Below are 19696 nucleotides of genomic sequence, written 5' to 3'. Positions count from 1 at the left end.
TTACAAAGATGAGCTGTATTTCTACAGGAGATCCACCATATCATTGAGTTATTTGGTGTTGGAAACAGGTCAATCACGTGCAAACAGCTGTTTCATGCTCCAGCACACCGTTAACTGTCACAGCCTTTACAAATCTCTCTTTCCTCCTCTTTTTATCTTCACCCTCTGTCTCTCTCTCTCAAACTGCCTTTTTCTGTCTCTGGCTGATCCTGTCCTGACACTGAACTACAGCAGACCAGACACTCACAAAATGTCTCGCACCAACGTGTCAGGAATGACTACCGGAGCGTCACTCCAGTTAAAATATCTTTGTTGAGAGTAAAACAGTGACCTGTCTTCTGGCAGAGCTTAAGTGTCAGATAAAGCAGAAGCAGCTATTCCAGCCAGAGTTTGTTCCAAGCAATAGCCTGATACAGATACAGTGCTGCGGCTGAACGAGGCTTTCGTGTGCCGCTCGGCAAATGCATTATCTGTCATTTCCTCTGCGTCAAATAACAAGAATAAAAGTCTATTTACTGAGCGACTGGGTTGAGGCAGGGTGAAGGGAGAGAAACGACTAGCAAATAGAATGTTTTCCTCCACGGTGGGTGGACGGCATTCAGTCCCCAGTGCTCCTAACAGGCGGGCATGCAACCTATCAATTCTCTTTGATTCCCTCTCACATTTATTCTTCACTCCAAAGACTTAAAAAAGACAGAGAACACAGAATAGGCTTGTCTTTTTGCACACTGATGAGACCTCTTTTCTTAACTTGCAAGATATACACACATATTTTCTGTTCCTTTTTTTCTCTCTCTGTTTCTTTCTTGCTCAGTGTGGGGTTTATGCATTTGTGTATGTTGGGGGTAGGGGTATGAAAACAAGTCTCTCCCTCTCTCCCAGGTAATGTGTTTATTTTCCTGGAGCCATCTTCTAGTTTACTGCGTGGTGGCGTTTCTCCCCTCTTATCGCCTGGCCCTCACGGGGCACTTTAGCCCCTCAAATCCTGTTCACCACATACTGGTTTTAGAATCTGTGAAATGAGTGCTAGAGAAGCGTGGCCACAATGTCTGCCTGTGTTGCTACTGGACTCAAATGGGCTTGGTGCTTTTTTGTCCAGGGACATGCATAAATGGAAGTTTTTAACACCTCAAAGGAGGCTGGGCCTTTGTGGAGCCACACTAGAGAAGCCTGCCAGTCTCCCGAGGAGGCAGACACACTGAGTGCTGCAGGACAAAGAGCTGGAGGAGCAGAATCAGCAGGGGCATCACTCTGCTTTGGGCACCAAGCAGACACACACGTACACTCGCATATACTGTATAACACTTACATACAGAGTGCACATACGAACACATGCACTCAACATTACAAAGGTTGGAATGGCATGTTCCAACAATTTCAAATACTTCTAAACACAATATCAAAAGGAGATATGTCAAATAGTGTATAACAGTCATATTATGGACTCAAAAATATAAATGCAACACTTTTGTCTTTGCTCCCATTTTTCATGAGTTGAAGTAAAATTCGCAAGGCTTCTTCTATGCATACAAAAGGTTTATTCCTCCAAAATTGTTGTGCACTTTTGTTGTGTATTGGACTGTTCACAATAAAAGGCCCCTCTAAAATGTGCAGTTTTATTTTCAAAAGTGACATTGTTTAGGCACTTAACTGTTTCACATATGGCTACAGCTACCAAATTTTTCTCCAGGAGGGCAAACTCACAACCCACTCTGCTCTGCCTCTGATTGGCTAGTACTCTTTGCTTTTGTTGGTTAGGTTGATCAGGTTTAGGCATAAAATATGATTGGTTAGGGTTAGGGTAAGAATATCAGGGTAAGCCAATCAGAGGCAGAGTAGGGTGGGTCATGACTTGGCCCTCCTTACAATAAAGATTTGGTATCTGTAGCTGTATGTGAATTAGTCATAGTTAAATGACACCTTGTGACACCCGTTAATGCTCACAAATACTGATTCTAACACATATTTTAACAAAATTCAAGAAAACTAAATCTTTCATGTTTATAGAAGACTTACCTATTTTTACTTCAACAAAAAAATAGGAGCAAAAACAAAAGTTTTGCATTTATATATATTTCCGATGTGATAAATTAACCAACAGTAAATTCCTACATCTTTTACTCATCTCTAAAACCTGCACTGCAACCTTGTTATAACCTGCACACAGCAGCATCCAAAGAATAAGTCATAACTCATCTGAATATAAACACTGTAATACCACCAGTTAAAATACAACATACAGTAGCTAACTGTAAATAGATTCATATGTGATTGTACAAACGCGCTCAATAAAAATGACAAATACAACTGGTGCAACAAACGCAGCCATTTCCCACTTATTGATTTCAGCTCCACTGTTTGAAAATAATTTCTCATTTCCATCTCAATTTTCCTTATTGAAATTCTTTTTTTTTTATCCCCGAGTACAGCCCAACAGCTGGCATTTACAATCAGTCTTTATGCTGTTTAGATGTCTACAATAAGCATTTAGATGCAAATATCTCTGCCTTGTACAAAGGAGTTGCAACTTCTGTCAGAAGCAACATAATCAACCTGCAATTGTCTCCTGGCTCCAAGTGGTTTCCAGTGACAAGGCCCTAAGCCGTAAGCATCTGTATTCAAATGATTCCCTATTTCAGGCACGGTTTAGTGTGGATATTTTCCAACAGTACTGCACTGAAAATCAATCACATGGTGAATTAAACCAGAAAGGAAACAACTGATCCATAAATGATCAGGTTACAACAAGGCATTGGTGTCCGCAAATTATTCTGTGTTTTCCTTGTTTCGAGGAGAAGCACAGACGCACTATTTGATAGTGGCCTTTTTTTTTTCCTCCAAAAACGACTTGTATTACCGTCGCACATTTTCGATTTGCAAAGGCAGGCTTAAGTTGACAAATAATTATTTTATCGGCAAGCTCAGCACAATGCAACCAGACAACTTTAACTAAGGACGTGAAACCTTTGCAGTATGCAACAGAGTAAAGAAAGTTTCAAATGGGCTGCAGTGTTCTCAGAAAAGGAGGGAGTACAGCTGAACGATCGTATTAGATGTTGGAAAATCACTTTTTATCTTCCATTTAAATAACTCTACATTGAACTCTATAATATAATTTTAGTGCATGTTCTTCTCCATCCTGCTAAAAAGTGATCAAATCTTTTTATTGACTAAAATATGTCAGAAATCTTGATTAAGATTTAAGGGTCATATAAATAAATAAATAAAATCTCAGCCTGTACTGTACCTTGTGACCACGGTGTAAATCTGATACTGATGGGGTTATATGCTTTGCTTTGGCTCCACTGGCCCCTGTGCAGCCATTTTAACAATTAACATTATAACCTCTGTTTTTCTTTTTATTTACAGTTGCAGAGGTCATTTGTCTTTTTTTGAAACCCACAATTAATAGCAGCGTTTGCAAATGCAAATGAATCCATTTAGGGGGAGGGAAAATGATCAGTTTGAGAATATTTCTGCCTTCTTAATCTTCTTAAGAGGGAAATGATTTAAAAGGAGGACACAAATCTCCAGTGACATGGCAGGAACTGTAGGGCACTTTCCTCTCTCCCTCTCTCTCCATTCTCCCTTTCTCATCTCACTCATGTCTCCCTCCCTCCTGCCCCCTATCCCCATTTCTCTCCCGTCCTAATTTACCTCTCCCCCCTCTTGTTGTCCTGTAGGGGTGGGAGGGCCAGGAGTAAGGGACAAGGAGCCGAGAGCAGAGCTCTACTGCGTGGCTTGTCCCCTCAGAGGAAACAAATGTAGTGTTTGAGCCACTGATCACTGGTATAATTGAGTTTAACACTCCTTTTCTGGATTAAAAAAGAGCCTTTGAAATGAAAGGTCAAATTACCTCTACAGTCAGGCAATAAATAAGTCAAACAAGGTAAGAGGTTCCTGCCAGCATATGTTAGTGGCAAATTTAATTAGCAGAAAAACAGGAGGCTCTTCTGTTCCTATACTGCACTAAACAAAACCTGCGTTGGAGTCTCAGTTGCACAGCAAAGGGACGAGAAAGTATCAATCATCACTTAATCTCAAAATTTAAAGTCACGTCTCACAGAGCATGATTCCAATTTACTCTATCGGTGCCAATTACAGATGAAACGGTATGAAAATTTCATATCGCGATGCTAGAAACCAGATATATCATGGTTATCAGTATTATCGCGGCATTGTTAAAAAGTGCAGAAGATGTTCAAAAAGGACCGATACACACACTGAAATCATTTCACAGAGTTTTATTTTGAAAACCTCTTAGTGATTTGAAATGGCATCTCCTTTGCGATGTCAACGTTTTCACCGACCCAAAACAAACCCTCATTGCTGCTGCACTCGTGCATCCCATACTGAAAGCATAGTAATCAAGTATGGTCTTAATGACAATTAAAAGGAGAAATGTTTAAGATGCTAGCATTCAGAAATGAGTACTGCTGTCCGAATAGTGAGTTGGACCCATAGATGGTACATTACATATGTTGAATCCCTATTTAATAAACAATATATGGTTGAAGCGAGTTCTGCCCCCCCACCCCCTCCTCCCCAAACATGAAGCTCAGGCAGGTTGTCTGCAGCCAGCAGGACAGCAAGGCAAGCACAACATTATATTTTGACTGTGACAAGGTAAATCTAAGCCCCTAATCCTAAAAACAAAAGTCCACTGCTCTGAAAATACATAGTCTGGAGTTGGAGTTCAGTGACTGCCTGTCTTACTGGCTGCCAGACTCCATTAATATATTGTTCAATTTAAACATCTGCTCCTTAATTAATTTAAACTCTAACAGGCAAAAGAAAAAAAAGAAAGAAAAAAGTTGTTCTTGACCCATCAAATTATTTCAAAGGAGAACATGCTGGCTGTGGCTGTTGGAATAGCCAGTATTTCAACTTAGCATATTTCCTTAATCTCCGATGACAAATTTTGGTCATTTTATGATTTAGTTCAGTACATATGACATATTTCTCCTTTAATATTCTAATATGACCAAGATATCCACAACATTTTCTCAAATAATCAAATGTCATGGTGGAAAAAAAAACTTGAGCCTGGATCACATTCTTGGCTATTAGTCTGCACACTTTTTAATGCATGATTTTTTCCAATTATGTAAGGTATCCTATAGGCCCCATTGTCCATTGATTGCAGCGTAAGGAAAGAAAACGGGCGTAAAGTAAGGCTGCAGTCTGGACTGGAGGCACAGAAGGTGGCCGAGCAATGCACAGAACAAGGGAAAGAGAGAGACAACACTGCTCTACACCCAACTTGCTACAATGTGGCCTTTGTGACATAATGCACTCTGCGCAGCAGATTGTGGAAAATAATCCAAAATTTACTAGTTCACATATCCAGCAATAACAACTGACATCACAACCTGTACCATATATCCCATGTTTCTGGGCACATTTTACATTTAGTGGAGAATGAGGGGGGTAAGAAAAACATCGTCAAGCAGTTATTATATTCCCATCATGTCCTGGGAGCCCATTACAGCATGGCACAAGCAACGGTAAAACTGAGAAACTCAGCAGCAGGCTGAGGCTGCGGGCGGAGGGCTGGGGAGCGTTTACACTCACAGTACAAACCCACTGCACACTGTTAACTGCTGGAGAAAGATGGAGTTCAAACAAACACTTTGCACCTACAGATTATGTGTATTTAAATTCTGCTAGTCATTAAGGTTTAGTTTTTCCCCTCAAGTGTTTAGTTGGCTTCTGTGCGCTCCCATTAGTGTTAGGCTGAGCACCTTCAGGTGTCTTTTCAGAGCTTCTAAAAAAAAAAACTAAGCATAAAGAAGAAGAGAATACAGGAGGAAGAGGCTGTCCAGACAAATGTAACATGAGGTTTGTGTTGACTGTGTTGAAAGCATGACAGGTGGGTCACATGAAACATCACTGTGTGTTTTTTCACTTTCTCAACACATGCTTCTCATTATTCTACAAGAAAAACTGACATTGATCCAAGCAAAAGAGAGAAGGCCACTACCACTCACCACAAACTAGTTTTCAAGTATATCTTACATTACTTATGAGTATATGTTTTGAAGCCGAGTATGCTTTGAGCATTCCATCGGGACAAAATGAAAATGTAAATAGATTAAATTGCGTGTCCAAACATGCAATAAGTGCTGCAAGGTAAGTATGATCTATGTGATAAAAGAAAAACACTTTCCAGGATTTCAACCGAATGAGCCAAGCAGACTTTTAAAGGAAAACTAGCAGACGAGTTCCCACAACCTTTAGAAATGTGAGTTAAAATGTATACTGAATAAAACATATAAATAAATGTGCTGAAATATGTGACTTCCATCCAGCTAAAAGAAAAATCCACAGCTGTACCATTTCAATTTTTAAATGGCAAAAATAATATTTTCAAAGACCTGCCACAGACAGAGTGTGTGTACTTGTGTGTGTGTGTGTGCGGGTTAAGTGTGTGTGCATGTATGTGTCCATATATCCATGTGTGTGCATGCCTGCTCTCCACAACAGACCCCTTAACGTGGTTTTTGGGCAGACTGTGGCCTAACAGTAAAATGTTGAAATTGGAAAAAATATTACCCTTCTTTCTCTTGAATAGCTGAGAGATAAGCACCCTTTAGCAATGAAGCCAGTGGAGTTTAAGCTTATTATGAATACCTCTCGGAGCGCAGAAGCATGTACTGTAGAAATCAAAGGGAGTAATAGGCAGGTAAGCCTGTGTCATTTTAAGGAGGAAGTCAGTTGTGAAATTGTAAAATCGCGAGGCCCTACTGACAATCTCCTGCCCTCAGAACACTCCCATAAATGATTTCTAATGGCAGTGGCTATCACATATCTGAAAAAGTCAGAAGTTTGTGAGGCGAAAAGAAAGAAAGTCCAATGCTAATCTCTCCATTGATGGAGACTAATAATAATAAGACCATTTATCTCTTTGATTAAACAGCGCAGACTCTGAAGTTCACAAGAATGTGTGATTCTTTGCAAGTGCCCTAAGCTTCCCGAAGTAGACCTGGCTTTGCAGAACATTCCTCATGGTTTCATGTTCAATTGGCTGTGAAGGTCCACAGCATAACTCTGATATGCCGGACTGAAGCCATAAAAAAGATGAGCAAACTGAGGTCATCTTCATTTTTTAAATGATGTTTGGGTTACGAGAGCTGCTCATCAAATTTCTGAATCCCTACATGAAGCAAGTGCAATAACACTTTATAATAACCATCATTAATAAATAGTAGAATTGATATTTAATTAAAGTGTAGTTATTTTACTGTTAACAAGTCTTCAAATCGTGCATATCTATGTGCTTTATAAAGGATTTATTAATAAATTATATTTTTTTATGAACACCAGTTGCTTAATAATGTTAACAGACATCAGCATTAAATTGGGACCAGTTAAAAACTCCTTGCAATAGCTTTAACTATTAATTCACCATTTATTAATGATGGTTATTATTAAGTGTTACATAAAGTGCACATATACTCACAAAGAACATCAGCTGTAGGGTTTTGGTTACATATTGCGCATTTTCTGTCTAGTAGCTTATGGTGTAAAGCTCCTCTGCTGTAGATCTGCTGTAAAGATGATATCATAACACAACTGCTGCGAGGCAGCCCGGACTCTGTGCTGCTCCATATTCTACAAAGGCACACACACAGAAAACACACACACAGGCTAATACGTACTGTGCTTTTTCTCCTCTGAATATTCATCCATGTTTCCACATCATCTGCAGGTCTCCTAATCACAGTCACTTCCCCTTTAATCACAGGGCTCTAATTAGGTCCTAATAAACCATTTTGCCATCCTCTTGGAGCGCCTCTGTGTCACTCACACATCAAACCAAGAAATACTATATTAAGGGGCTGTCAACCTCAAAGGAACGCTCCTCCAGCAGCAGTGATACAGATACTGCAGGCACACCCTCTTACACTAATTGAAATTATCGAAAGCTCTGCTTACATGTGACACTTGGCCATGTCTGAAACCGTGGCCTGAAGCACACAGCAGTCAAAAGCACGACGGTTGTGCCAACACTGAGGCTCTACTGGGTTCTCTGATGTCTAGTAATTGTTTAAACCTGAGTGGATATGGCACAGGGCCTCATGCTGCCTGTTCTGCCAAGAGAGGAGAAAAAAATGTTCTCGCTAGCACTTTTCTCCTCTGTTTCTTCAATTCTAATTCAGTCCAGCATGGGCTTCAGGGAAAGCCTCAATGATTCCATGTTCATCTTGGAGAACCAGTGTTGGGGATCATGATCACTGACCACAAGTTGATAATGATGACTGTTTAATTAGAAGCCTTTCTTTGGCCTGGCCACAACCCAAGCTCCTCCACCCTGCAGATGGTAACCAATAAATTTAGCATTGCTGAGGATGAGGAAGAACATTGTACCTCCCCAGCTCACCCTCAACCCCACCCCTAACCAAGGACATAAAGCCTTTCTCCTTGCAAACACACACACACACACACAAAAAAAAAAAAAAAAAAAAAAAAAAACGCAACCATATAGCCCTGCTGCCTGGTATAGTCCAACCATCTAATTTGCAATTGGTCATATGCTTTCGAGGAAATGTAAGGACGTCAGATAAAATTTTTCATTCATTTATTTTTTATTCCATCTTTTTAGGAGATTTTTCAGTTTTTATTTACATAACAAAAACCTTTACAATGAATGTTGCGTGCAAAGATTTTACATTTTTCATTTGTGTTTAGTAAAATATCCACTCCTTGCAATTAAAGTATAATTATGTTTTTATTGTCATGTTTAGGCGACTTAAAACACTTGGTTAGAGCTGGGGAAACACTGTGGTCATGGGGAGTACATTACAGTTACGGTTGGGAAACTAAAACACTTCGTTAAGGTTGGCGGAAACATCACAAGCATGGTAAATATTTTTTAAAAAGTCAACCATGATGGCAGGCAAACCTCCAGACTCCAGCGTAGAAGTCATGTGCCTGCATGGCCTCCTCCCTATGACATTACACTGCGGTGTAGGAACGTAATTCTGCGAACAAGCTTTGACAGTGAACGTAAATCGCTGTTGCAAATTAGTTGCATACGTAGGAGGGAGGTTTTGAAGTCATTTGTATATATTTGTATGCAGCCTTAATTGTGGTCGTATAATATTCCAGCAAAAACAAAAAGCCTGGTCTTTTTCAAAATCTGAACATTTCTGGTCTTTAATTCTTGTTTCACACTGTCATTTGACCCCCTCCTCCTCCTCTCTTGTAGATTTTATAGACCGTCCTGTCTAAAAAAAAGTCTAAAAAAGAACGAGTGTTAACAGTTCCTCAGACAGGACTACCCCTCCCATCATCCTCTGGTCCCCCACACTCCTCACCCACCTCCTGTCAATCATCCTCTCTTGGACGAGCCTCATCCCAGAGGTTTCTACACCCTCTGTGCGTATGTGTGTGCGTACATGTGTGTGTATGTGTGTATTGTATGTGGGCGGGTGGCGTGTGCCAGAGTGGCTATCCCCTCAGATTGTCAAAGAGGCTCATGGGAAATTTACAGCATGGGCCAAACCACAGGCTTTCTCTATCATTTCAGCAGATTTCTCTTTTTTAGTCCCATTCAAGAAAGTGATTATCACAGACGGTCTTTTCTTTCTTTCTTTCTTGGAGGCTTCCCTCACTGGAGCTGCACTTTGCTTTTAAATGTGCGGTTCAGCCAATCAGGGAGGTTTCTTAAATGCTGTTTTAGACGGAGCAAAATGTTTCCACTGCCTTCAACAGTTGTCTCTAACGCATGTGAATTTATAAACCCTCACAGAACGAGCAGATGACTGTTTATTAAAATCTGGTTTCAGCTGAAAGTTCATATTTTCCTAAATTAGCGTCTCTGTTATGGCTATGGTTATATTATGGTACAAATCAACAGAGTGATGGATTAAGTTGCTCCAGTACTCCCAACACTGGTGAGAAACTGTCCTCAGTGGTGGAAAGTACTTTACTTCATACTCCAATACATTTATTTGATAACTTGAGTAACTAGTTACTTTGCAGATTTAGATTAACAAACTAATGATCGTGTGATGTTATTATAATAATACACATTATTCTGAAATGGGCCTGTGTAACGAGTAATTTACATTTTTAACTTGCCTGGTTGGACAATTTACAACAAGGACTTATTACAAATTATTTTGTTTAATCTAGAGCTGTGATATCTATAAAATGTCAGAAAACACTGAAGAATGTCCAGCCCAGTTTGGTGATTTTTTTTCTTGTTTTGTCAGTCTAATACCCCAATGTTCAATCTAACATGATAACAAAACAAGGAAAGGCGGGAAAACCCCATATTTGAGAGGCTGAAAACTGAATTTTCTGCCAAATAGCATGAAAAATTCTGTTAACAATGACTCAATTAAGTAAATGTTTGAATGCATGTCTTTTACTTGTAATGGAGTATTTCTACACACTGTTATTTCTACTTAAGTACAACATCTGAGTACTTCTTCCATCTTTGAACATCACATCTGGAAACTAACGAAAAGGGAAAATTTAGCCACAGTTTTGATGCTGCTACTGCAAATATTTCCACCCAATAAGTACAATAAGTATTCTCAACCACCTTGAAAATACAAGGTATCCTCCATGAAAAATTCTCTACATGCAGGTCAGGAGAAAAATCAATTTCTTAGACTGAAGGCGACTGAATTTGATGCTCTTACTCATCAACAGGGAGGTCTGAGGCAACATGAACACTAACATCATTATTTGTGCATCGTCTTTAGTCCCAGAGAGTCTCAGAAAATCTGCTCTCAGCCCATCTTTTCACCAACAGGGTCTAAACAACCCCCCTCCTTTTACTCAGAGTGTGAGAGACAGAGAGAGGATAACAAAGACAGACAGAGCGAGAGAAAGACAGAGACCGAGAGAAAGCTTGTGGTTGGGTCTGCTGAAGCCATTTTCTCATAATGCACATTAAGGGCAAAGCCTTGTAACACATCCAAGTCGGTGTAAAAAGAAATTATTCAGAAAGGAAACAAAAGACCTGGGCAAGAAGAGATGCTATGGTTAACTTCATCAAAACTTTAGCCACAAGACCCTTTCCATCTCTCCCCCCACCCTCCCTCTTTGTCACTTTGATTTATTTTTGGCACCGTACGTTAGCATTTTCCAAAGGAAAAACTGTTGGGAATCTGATTTCTGGCCCAATACGTCCTTTCTTTTCCATAACTTCCTCGCCTGTTTTAGATGTCACAGTAGCTGCTCCATGATGCAAGTGGTTGATCAGTATTTGTTTCCATCCAAGAGGGCTGACACACACACAATATCTGGAGAGCTTGAAATTCAGCAGCAGCAAGACAAAGTGAGTTTTTGTGTTGAGGCCTGTCTTCAAAAATGTAATGAAATCAACAAGTTAACACTGAGCTAAGGTTTTTATCCACATTTAACACTAGAACCACCAGGGGTTGCTGAATATCTAAAACACCCAACGAGGCATTTTAATAGTAATTTTGACTATATAAACTTTACTTTAAATTATGTAACTGAGCGAGGTGCTACAGGCTTTCCTTCACATAAGGCGACTGCAAGTCTAATGCCTGATTTGCATTCATAACTCTCTTTCTCTTACCTATAGTGAAAGTTAGCCTATGACTTGTTACACAGCTGTATCACACACAGCTGTAGACAAAATACTAAACATGCAAAATTAATCCTGTGAAAAATGACTGCAGGCTTTATAGGGGTAACTTTTACCTGCCAGCTCTTAAATGCCCTTTTTTTTTTAATCTGTCTTTATTCTGACAATTGTTTTCAATATTTTATTCAAACAAAGTTACATACAACTTAAATAAAGCTCTAGGTAAATTTTAATCATTGATGTTTCTAGTCTTAAAATTAGGTCCAGTGTGTACAATTTACAGGGAATTATTGGCAGAATATGTTAGACATTGTGTATAAAATGTATATGTATTTTTTCATTAGCAGGTAATCACCTGAAAATAAGAATCATTGTTATCTTAAAATTACCTATTTATATCTACAGAGGGCACGAATCATCCACCATGTTGCACCACCATGTTTCTGGCCCAGAATGGACAAAGGAAAAACTAGCTCTAGGTACAGCCTTTCTCGTTTTTTATGAGTCTCATGGCCACCATAGTTTCTCCTACATGTTTGGAAGGACAAGATGTTTACTATATGCAAGCTCACTGCTAGATGCCACTAAATCCTACACACTGGTCCTTTAATGTCCAAGGTATGGCGTCTTAGTCAAGTCTTTGGTATTGTATTTACTCTCAATTTTACTGAAGAAGCCAAATATCTGTCCCAGCCTTTTGCATCATGGATCGAAATGACACATTATGTAAAATAGCTCATGTCCCTTCAGTGCCTGCTAAGGAAGACAACAGATTGTATCGTGTACAAATCCCAGATCTTAGGAGCGTGCACACATGCACAAATACGCACACAGAAATGAAGTTGCCAATATGATCTGAAAACAGTCGCGTGCCAACGAAACGGCTCCCAGCATCCTAAAGGGTGGACCGCAGAGTAAAGAAGCCAGATTGGCTGGCTTAGTCACAGCTATGGAGCATATTTTACATCTCATGTCAGATCAAGCTGGCAGATACCAAGGCGGCTGTCAACCTCCACCAACTGGATAATGTCTAATCGCTCAGCTTTTACAGACAGTGGAGACCTGTGGAACTTGGATACACACATAACCACTGCCTCCTAACACTATCAAGGATATGAACTTTATACTCGGTTATATTTTCAATCAGATGGGCAAATGATCACAGTCTCCAGCTCATGCACAACCCTAAATCCTGAAATAATTCATGTGGGGTTTTTTTTCTGCAGTGGAAATTCAAATATGGTATGTGCTCCATGCCATAATTGTGCAGCTCCTCCCTTATCAGAGTGCCTTCTTTCACATTATTTTACATGAAAACTCTTACTGTCACAGCTGCCCATGTTGGCTCAAGTGATATTTTCATAGAGTCCCTTTGACGCTTCCTCCAAGGCAGTGGCTCGCCCAGGAGACTTGATCCAAACACAATGGGGGGGATCACAAGGAAAAGGCTTGTTGTGACGCTTTTGTGTGCAAGCAGCGAAAAAGCCCACATTACACTAATCTCTTTTCCCCTGTTCACTCACAAGACACAATCTCAGGTCTTCAGAGCTTCTCCAATTCTAGTAGGACAGAAATCACTCGGGACAAAAGATCACAGCCTCTTCTTTTTTGTCTTTCCTTTTTTTAAAAAAAAACAATAATAATCCCAGTATTCTGCAGCAAGGTCACCCATACATGCATCGATCTTTGACAAGTGGATAGGCTGATAATTAAGCATAATATTTCTGCGTTTTGAATAAAAGGTTAGTGTGACTACAGTCAGTGAAGGTTGTTAGTGAGTTAAAGTGTTAAAGTGAAAAAAAATTAATGCACAACTCTTTCAAACTGTAGCTAACAAAATGGTTGCCACACACACACACACACACACACACACACAAAAAAAAAAAAAAAAAAAAACTGGCTTTGGATTCTGCATCCAACTGTCTGCAAAAGGAACACGGAGCAACATGAGTGTTTGTTTAAAATTCAGTTTCAACCACCTGCACTCTTTTCACACAACCTGACAGTTCTCAGCCTTGGTCCATATGCTGCGAGTGTGTGTGTGTGTGCATGTGTGTGTGTGAGAGAGAGAGAAAGAGAGAGAGAGAGAGAGAGAGTGTGTATGCCTGTGTCCCCATGCCTGTCTGAGGGAGAGAGAAAATGTGTGCGTGTGTGTGTGTGCATGTGTGTACATATGCTGGGACTCTAAAATCCACCACATTTTAATTACTGCCCGGCTGCACTGTGTGCCTCTTTGATATGGAAATAAAGGCAACCATCTTCACACAGCCACTGTACAAATCTTCATCTGATTCATAAAAAACAATGAGCCCGACTAATTCCTCCACCTGATTACACAGTCTCAGACCTGTGTGAGAAACACGCGGCCACCAAGGCCCTTCCAATTAATTCTACATATTAATGTGTGATTTAAAAAAAATCAACACAGGCTACTTAACATAGCCCCGACTGTTGCATTTTGAAGTCAAAGTTAATTATGCACAACTATGCTATGGACTAAGAGAAAATGTCCAATTATTTTGAGAAAAACATTTTCGGTGGGAGAGTGAATGATACAGATCAAAATGGGCCACTTAGGTTACTTGTGCAATTATGCAGTTCCTGTGAAGATACACATATTTAGATTTTTTTTTTCATCTGTAATCCTTTAATGTCAGCAATACTGTTCACTTACAGCGGCCAGAGGGATACACAGATCTAATAGAGCAGGACAAAAAAACTGCCCCTGTCCTTGTCAATGTTCTTGGTGCACATAGGTGCTATTTGTTTCTGAATAAAAAGTAACACGTACTCAAGTTTAATCACTGACATCAGAAGAATCTGCGTTCAAGGAAAAGCACAATCTTAAAAAATACCGTCAGATTGTGGAAAAATTAAAAGCCAAAGCTAGATGGAATTCAGAATGTAAAAGCCTGAGATTCTTTGTCAGCTGATGAATTGTATTGGTGTAATACACTTATTAATCTGTCTGGCTGCTTTCTCGCAGCTTTTCAGTCAAGGTGGTGACTTTCGTGGAGGTGATGCCCCACCGTTTGCCCTTCATGACCACTGATTTAATCAGACTTTTCTACTCTAAGAGAAGTGACAATGATGCTGACTGAAAAGAGACTCATTTTCCTCCTGTGAGAGCACAAATCCACTTCATCCAAACTGAAGGCATCGGCGCCGTACACACTTTCTTTAAGTACACTGTTGTCAAACACCGGCTCTGCTCTACCAAATGCTGCATTAGTGCACGGAGGAGGGCGAGTTCTCTGTCACCACATGCATCCATTATACATAATACTGTGCAGCTCCTAATCACATTGTCCCGTGCAAGAAAATTAAGCATCATGACAGAAGTGACATGCTACCCACTTGTCATAAACTTCCCGTTGAAGGGAACAGATTACACAAAAAACCCTGCGATGGCATATTCCCATCAGTTTTGATCATTGTTGGAATATTCTACAGCAAATTAGATAACACTTAGATAGACAGATGTCACAACATCTGCTCCCCTCCCTCCTCCACCACCTTTACCAGGCCTGCTGTTGTTTACCTCTTCTCATCTTGTTTATCATCAGGTCTCAGCCGCTGCCTCCACCACCACAAAGAGAAGGAGGCTAGTACCTGTGCACCCCGCAACCTCCCCCACCCCTTCACTCTCCCTGCCCGCATCCCAGCAGTGTCCTGTCATAGACGGCTTTCTGCAAAACACAGTATATATAGAAAGATAAAGCGGTGTGTAAGATCTCAGCTACGCGGCCTAAATGACATCTGTTCATGAGAGACAGAGCGGCTTTCTGAATTTTGACGTTTCAAGTCAAACTCAACAGTGGTGTGTGGATGTGTAAAGACATTCTCTGCAAAATATCTTGGAGAGGGAAAGTATCACTCATGCATGCACACAGGCCAAGGCATACAGGGACTCTCTCTCTCTCACACACACACACACACACACACACACACACACACACACACACACACACACACACACACACACACTCTACAATAATAAAACAATGACAGTTCTGCAAGAATTTAAAATATCAGCCTCCTCAGAGCTCTGCAAAAATCTACGTCCTGTATTAGACATATTTTTTGATATTGTTTGTAACACTGATGACAACACATCGCTGTTATTTATAACACTCCTGCAGATTTATGTCGATATGAGAATGTTTTTTCCCTTCTCTGACTATGAAATCAGCTCATCATGAGGTGGAATTGGTTGTAATTCTGTAAGAATTCTGTTTGGCAGAAAAACACACTCGGAGTAAAACTGTTAGCAGAAGAGCAAGGCCATAAAATGAAACCAGCACTTTCGTTTTGCGTCACTCTGTGGCGTAAAGACAGACAATATTTGATTTTTAGCGGTGAAATGATGAAACACTTTACAGTGACTAACAGTCTCTGCACTGATGAAGAGATTTTGGTATTTCTTTTCCCTTTGAGTGGAGGCAGAGTTGTAACAAAATTCTCCAAATGATCAGATTCACCTTCTGTCTTACAGCATCAACCAAAATCAATAATCAATGTGCACATATATAAAAATATTCAAACAATATCATAAAGCACATTTTTTTCTGAACCTCACCCTTTCTCTCCCTCCCTCTTTCTCACCCCCCTCCCTCCTTCTCTCCTCTTCCTCTCCTGCTTTTTCTTTGATCCCACTAATTGCTGGCACAAGAGCTCAGTTAAAACAAATTCTACCTTTAGATGATGAGGACAGTTAAAGGTATAACCACAAATAAATCATCATGGCACTCAGTCTAAACAAATTTTAGGATTTTCTCCGCCACTCAGTAAAACAAACGATAAATTAAAACGGCTCTGATCATTATGTATAATAATGAAAAAAAAAAAAAAAGAATCTGAGCAGCAAAGTTGATCTTGCAACACGGGAGGAGACATTGGACTTGGACAGAGTGCAGGATATGTTTAGACAAGCCAGGTGGCTTCTCCCTTCATGCCAAAATGAAAGTCCTAAAATCTTTGAACTTACTGGCATATCAGCGTCAGCGAGTCTATATCTTACGCTGCTGAGTCCAGGTGGGAAATGATGCTTTTCTCCAAAAAAAAAAAAAAAAAAAAAAAGCTAAAATCACCTCGAAATCCACCCGCAGATTACTCCTTAAAGATACAGAAAATGCGCAAGGCCAGTCAAAATGAAATATAATAAATCTGAGATAACTGTCCTGCAGTTCTATTAAGTTTCTCGCACCAACAATTTGTCAGTCTTTAGTTTTTAATTTATGCTGAAATCGGCTACATTTCCTGCAAAATAAAAGCACATCTGTCCCGGGTCATACTGATAAAATAACAGAAATTATTGCCAAAATTAATCTCACACTTCTTCATTTTTCCAATTATTAAAATGCATTCAACTTCTGTGTAACAACTGCAAAGAAGTGCATAAAGGAAGAAGGTGATTAATTAAGATGCCGCTACTTCTGTGCGCAAAAAATAGGTGAGAGATGTTAAATAAGAGCCAGTAAGTGCGGCTGTGTGGCATCAAAGGGCTGTAATGCCGGTTTTCACTCTTCTCTCCTCTCTCGCTCTTTTTGTGAGCGACACGCTGAGCTGCACAAGCCGTCAGAGACAAACTCTTGCGGAGACAGAGCCGAGTGTCCCTGTATAGCAATCAGGACAATGTGCTGAATGGGCAGTCTAATTATAAATGTGCCATTTAGACTTGCATTTGGTGTCCAGAACCGCCTTACCTTATGAGGAGACCTGCGTTCTCAGCTACACTAAAGAGCAACTGCACAAAAAGAAAATAAAAAAAAAAAGTTTACACCTCAAAGAACACACGATTGTTTCTCTCTTTAAGGCTACAGTCTGGGAAATTACCGAATAATGCATAATTGTTTGAAGAGTTTTAAAGAAAGAACACGTGAGAGATCATTGTTTTCATTAATTGGCCACAGGTGTGTTATTTGTGTGGTCACAAACCGCATGTGCTCAGTGTTTAGTCTGATAAAATAGAAAAAAGACACAACTGTGCAGCTCTTTTTTAATGTTCGCAGTGTTGCGATAGTTGAATCTGCTCTTGTGAAAATGTTATCATAGCTGCCGCAGAAGGCTGCTTTTTGTGCACAGGGAGTGTGTCTAATTTTGGAAAACATCTTAAAATGTGGGGCGCAACACACACTGCCAAAATCACGTTCAACCTAAGATATTTCACTGAAACTTCCTTTTATGATAAAACTGGAAAATCATTTATTAAATTTGTGCAACATAAATATTTTCTAATGGACAAAATATATCCAACAAATTAAGTGATTTCCCAACACTCATAAAATGACCAAAGTTTATGTTATATTCTAAAAATAGATAAACTATAATTATTCTATTTAAAGGCCAGGTGATTAATTTTCTGCATTGTCCTTCAGCTACAACCAGATAAAAGCGAGAAAACAATTAATCCTAATTATTAAGAACATTTGCACTTTTCACAGGAGTATCTGTGTGTTCAGTCCGGGAGCGCCGAGCTTCAGATGCATCGGCTTAAATGGAGAACTGTCTGTTCAAGTACATCTTCTCTAAATGGACAAGCCTGGCGATTGTTGAATTTAATTTATGGCTTATGCATTCTTTAGAGGTCGATTCCCCTGACCTCCCGAGAAAGTTAAGGAAGAAGAGCAAAATTCCCAGGCTGCACGGCGGCCACGCAAAGGCTGAGAGTATCTAACTTTAAAGAAAAAAAGAAACAGACAAAAATGTACATGTAAGAGGCAGTTTGGAAGCAAAGATCCCTGGATGTATATAAAGGTATAATGAGACATGAGCGAAAGCTTCAAATAAACTTGTCCACCTCATTCACAGGCAGAGACCAGGGCGCACGTCAGTGTCAATGAAGAGTACCGCTCTGTGGACACAAGTGAAACTGCCACCAGCACAAGAAAGTTGCGGGACATGTAAACACAAACACCAAAGCGCTGTCAACCTTTAAATATTGATCAGATCAGTAAGACGCGCCACTCATTGATGATGGTTATTGAAAATGATCGGTGACAGCGGTCCCGGTTGGTCTTAAACGCGGCAGTTTAAAACAGTTCATCCTGCATGCGTCCGCTCGCACGGCTTCACGCTGCTGAAATAAACAAAGACAAAAAGAAAAAGGTGATTTCAACCCTTCAGAACATGGTTCGGCTTGTTTCGGAGTTTACTTCTGGTGGAGTTTTAAGTTGAAATTAGCGCGTATTCGCTGATTCTGAAGTGAAGCCGAGCGCCACGGAGCAGCGCCGCTCGTCTCGCGTGTTCTCCGCTTGTTTTGGTGAAAGCGACGCATCAAATAATCGCAATATTAAAGTTTGACAGTCATTCTGACCGTTACAAAATGCACACACCAGTTTAAGCTTAACACAAACACAACTTTCTAAAATACGGTTTTTACAGCAAAAACATGCGCGCACTGTGCCGCAACATTTCAGTGACAGCGCATCGACTTTTAGGAATCAGCGGTGAAGCACAAGGTGGAAAATATCAGCATGTTGAAAAGTAGAGCAAACGTGTTGTTTACCTTGATGATCTGACCCGTGGAGAAGAGATTTATGCGTCCTTTCCCGTGCGATAACACTTCTACTCTACCCTGTACTTTGTAGAAAACGCTAGCTGAGCTATCTGTTGAGCGAAAACTTAAGTGTGCTCACACGGGGCCATATGAGGGGATCCCGCACACTCTGTGTGAAGTTCAGCTGTCCAAAACTACAAGTACCTTTTGTTGTTCGTCTATCTGTTCTTTATCTCTCCCTCCCTCTTTCTGTTTCTCTCTCTCAGTCAGACAAGAGAAGACGATGGTAAAGCTGCTGTCAATCTTGGCAATCAATGCGCGCAGCCATGTCGCAAGTATTCAAAGCATTTCCCGTCGTGCAACATCAGAAAGTGAGTGGCCAGGGCATTGATCTGAGGAAGGCAAAGAGGCAGGACTCCCCCCTCCTCCTCCTCCTCCTCCCCCTCCTCCTCCCTCTCCTCCTCCCAGACAAGAGATGCGAGAGAGAGAGAGAGAGAGAGAGAGAGAGAGAGAGAGAGAGAGAGAGAGAGAGAGAGAGAGAGAGAGAGAGAGAGAGATTTGTGGTGAAATAAAAGTGGAGACAGGGAGGACGGTTGTAACTGCCCGCAGTTTAGTCGCTTTAATAA

The 19696-nt window shown here is 40.3% G+C and overlaps 1 protein-coding gene across 5 annotated transcripts in view; it reads right to left on the bottom strand.

Moving 5' to 3' along the window:
* sox6 (SRY-box transcription factor 6) overlaps positions 1-19459 on the bottom strand; it is a 172872-nt gene extending 153413 nt beyond the window's left edge. For all 5 annotated transcript variants that reach the window (XM_084716580.1, XM_084716603.1, XM_084716587.1 and 2 more), the window contains exon 1: positions 19080-19459. The gene's annotated coding sequence lies outside the window, so the exon portion shown is untranslated. The remainder of the gene's footprint in view (positions 1-19079) is intronic.
* Positions 19460-19696: the final 237 nt, after the last annotated feature.

The sequence above is a fragment of the Lutjanus erythropterus genome, chromosome 1 (genome assembly GCF_056507025.1).
Source record: "Lutjanus erythropterus isolate fLutEry1 chromosome 1, fLutEry1.hap2, whole genome shotgun sequence".
NCBI lineage: Eukaryota > Metazoa > Chordata > Actinopteri > Lutjaniformes > Lutjanidae > Lutjanus > Lutjanus erythropterus.
This window is presented reverse-complemented; position numbering and strand designations above follow the sequence as displayed.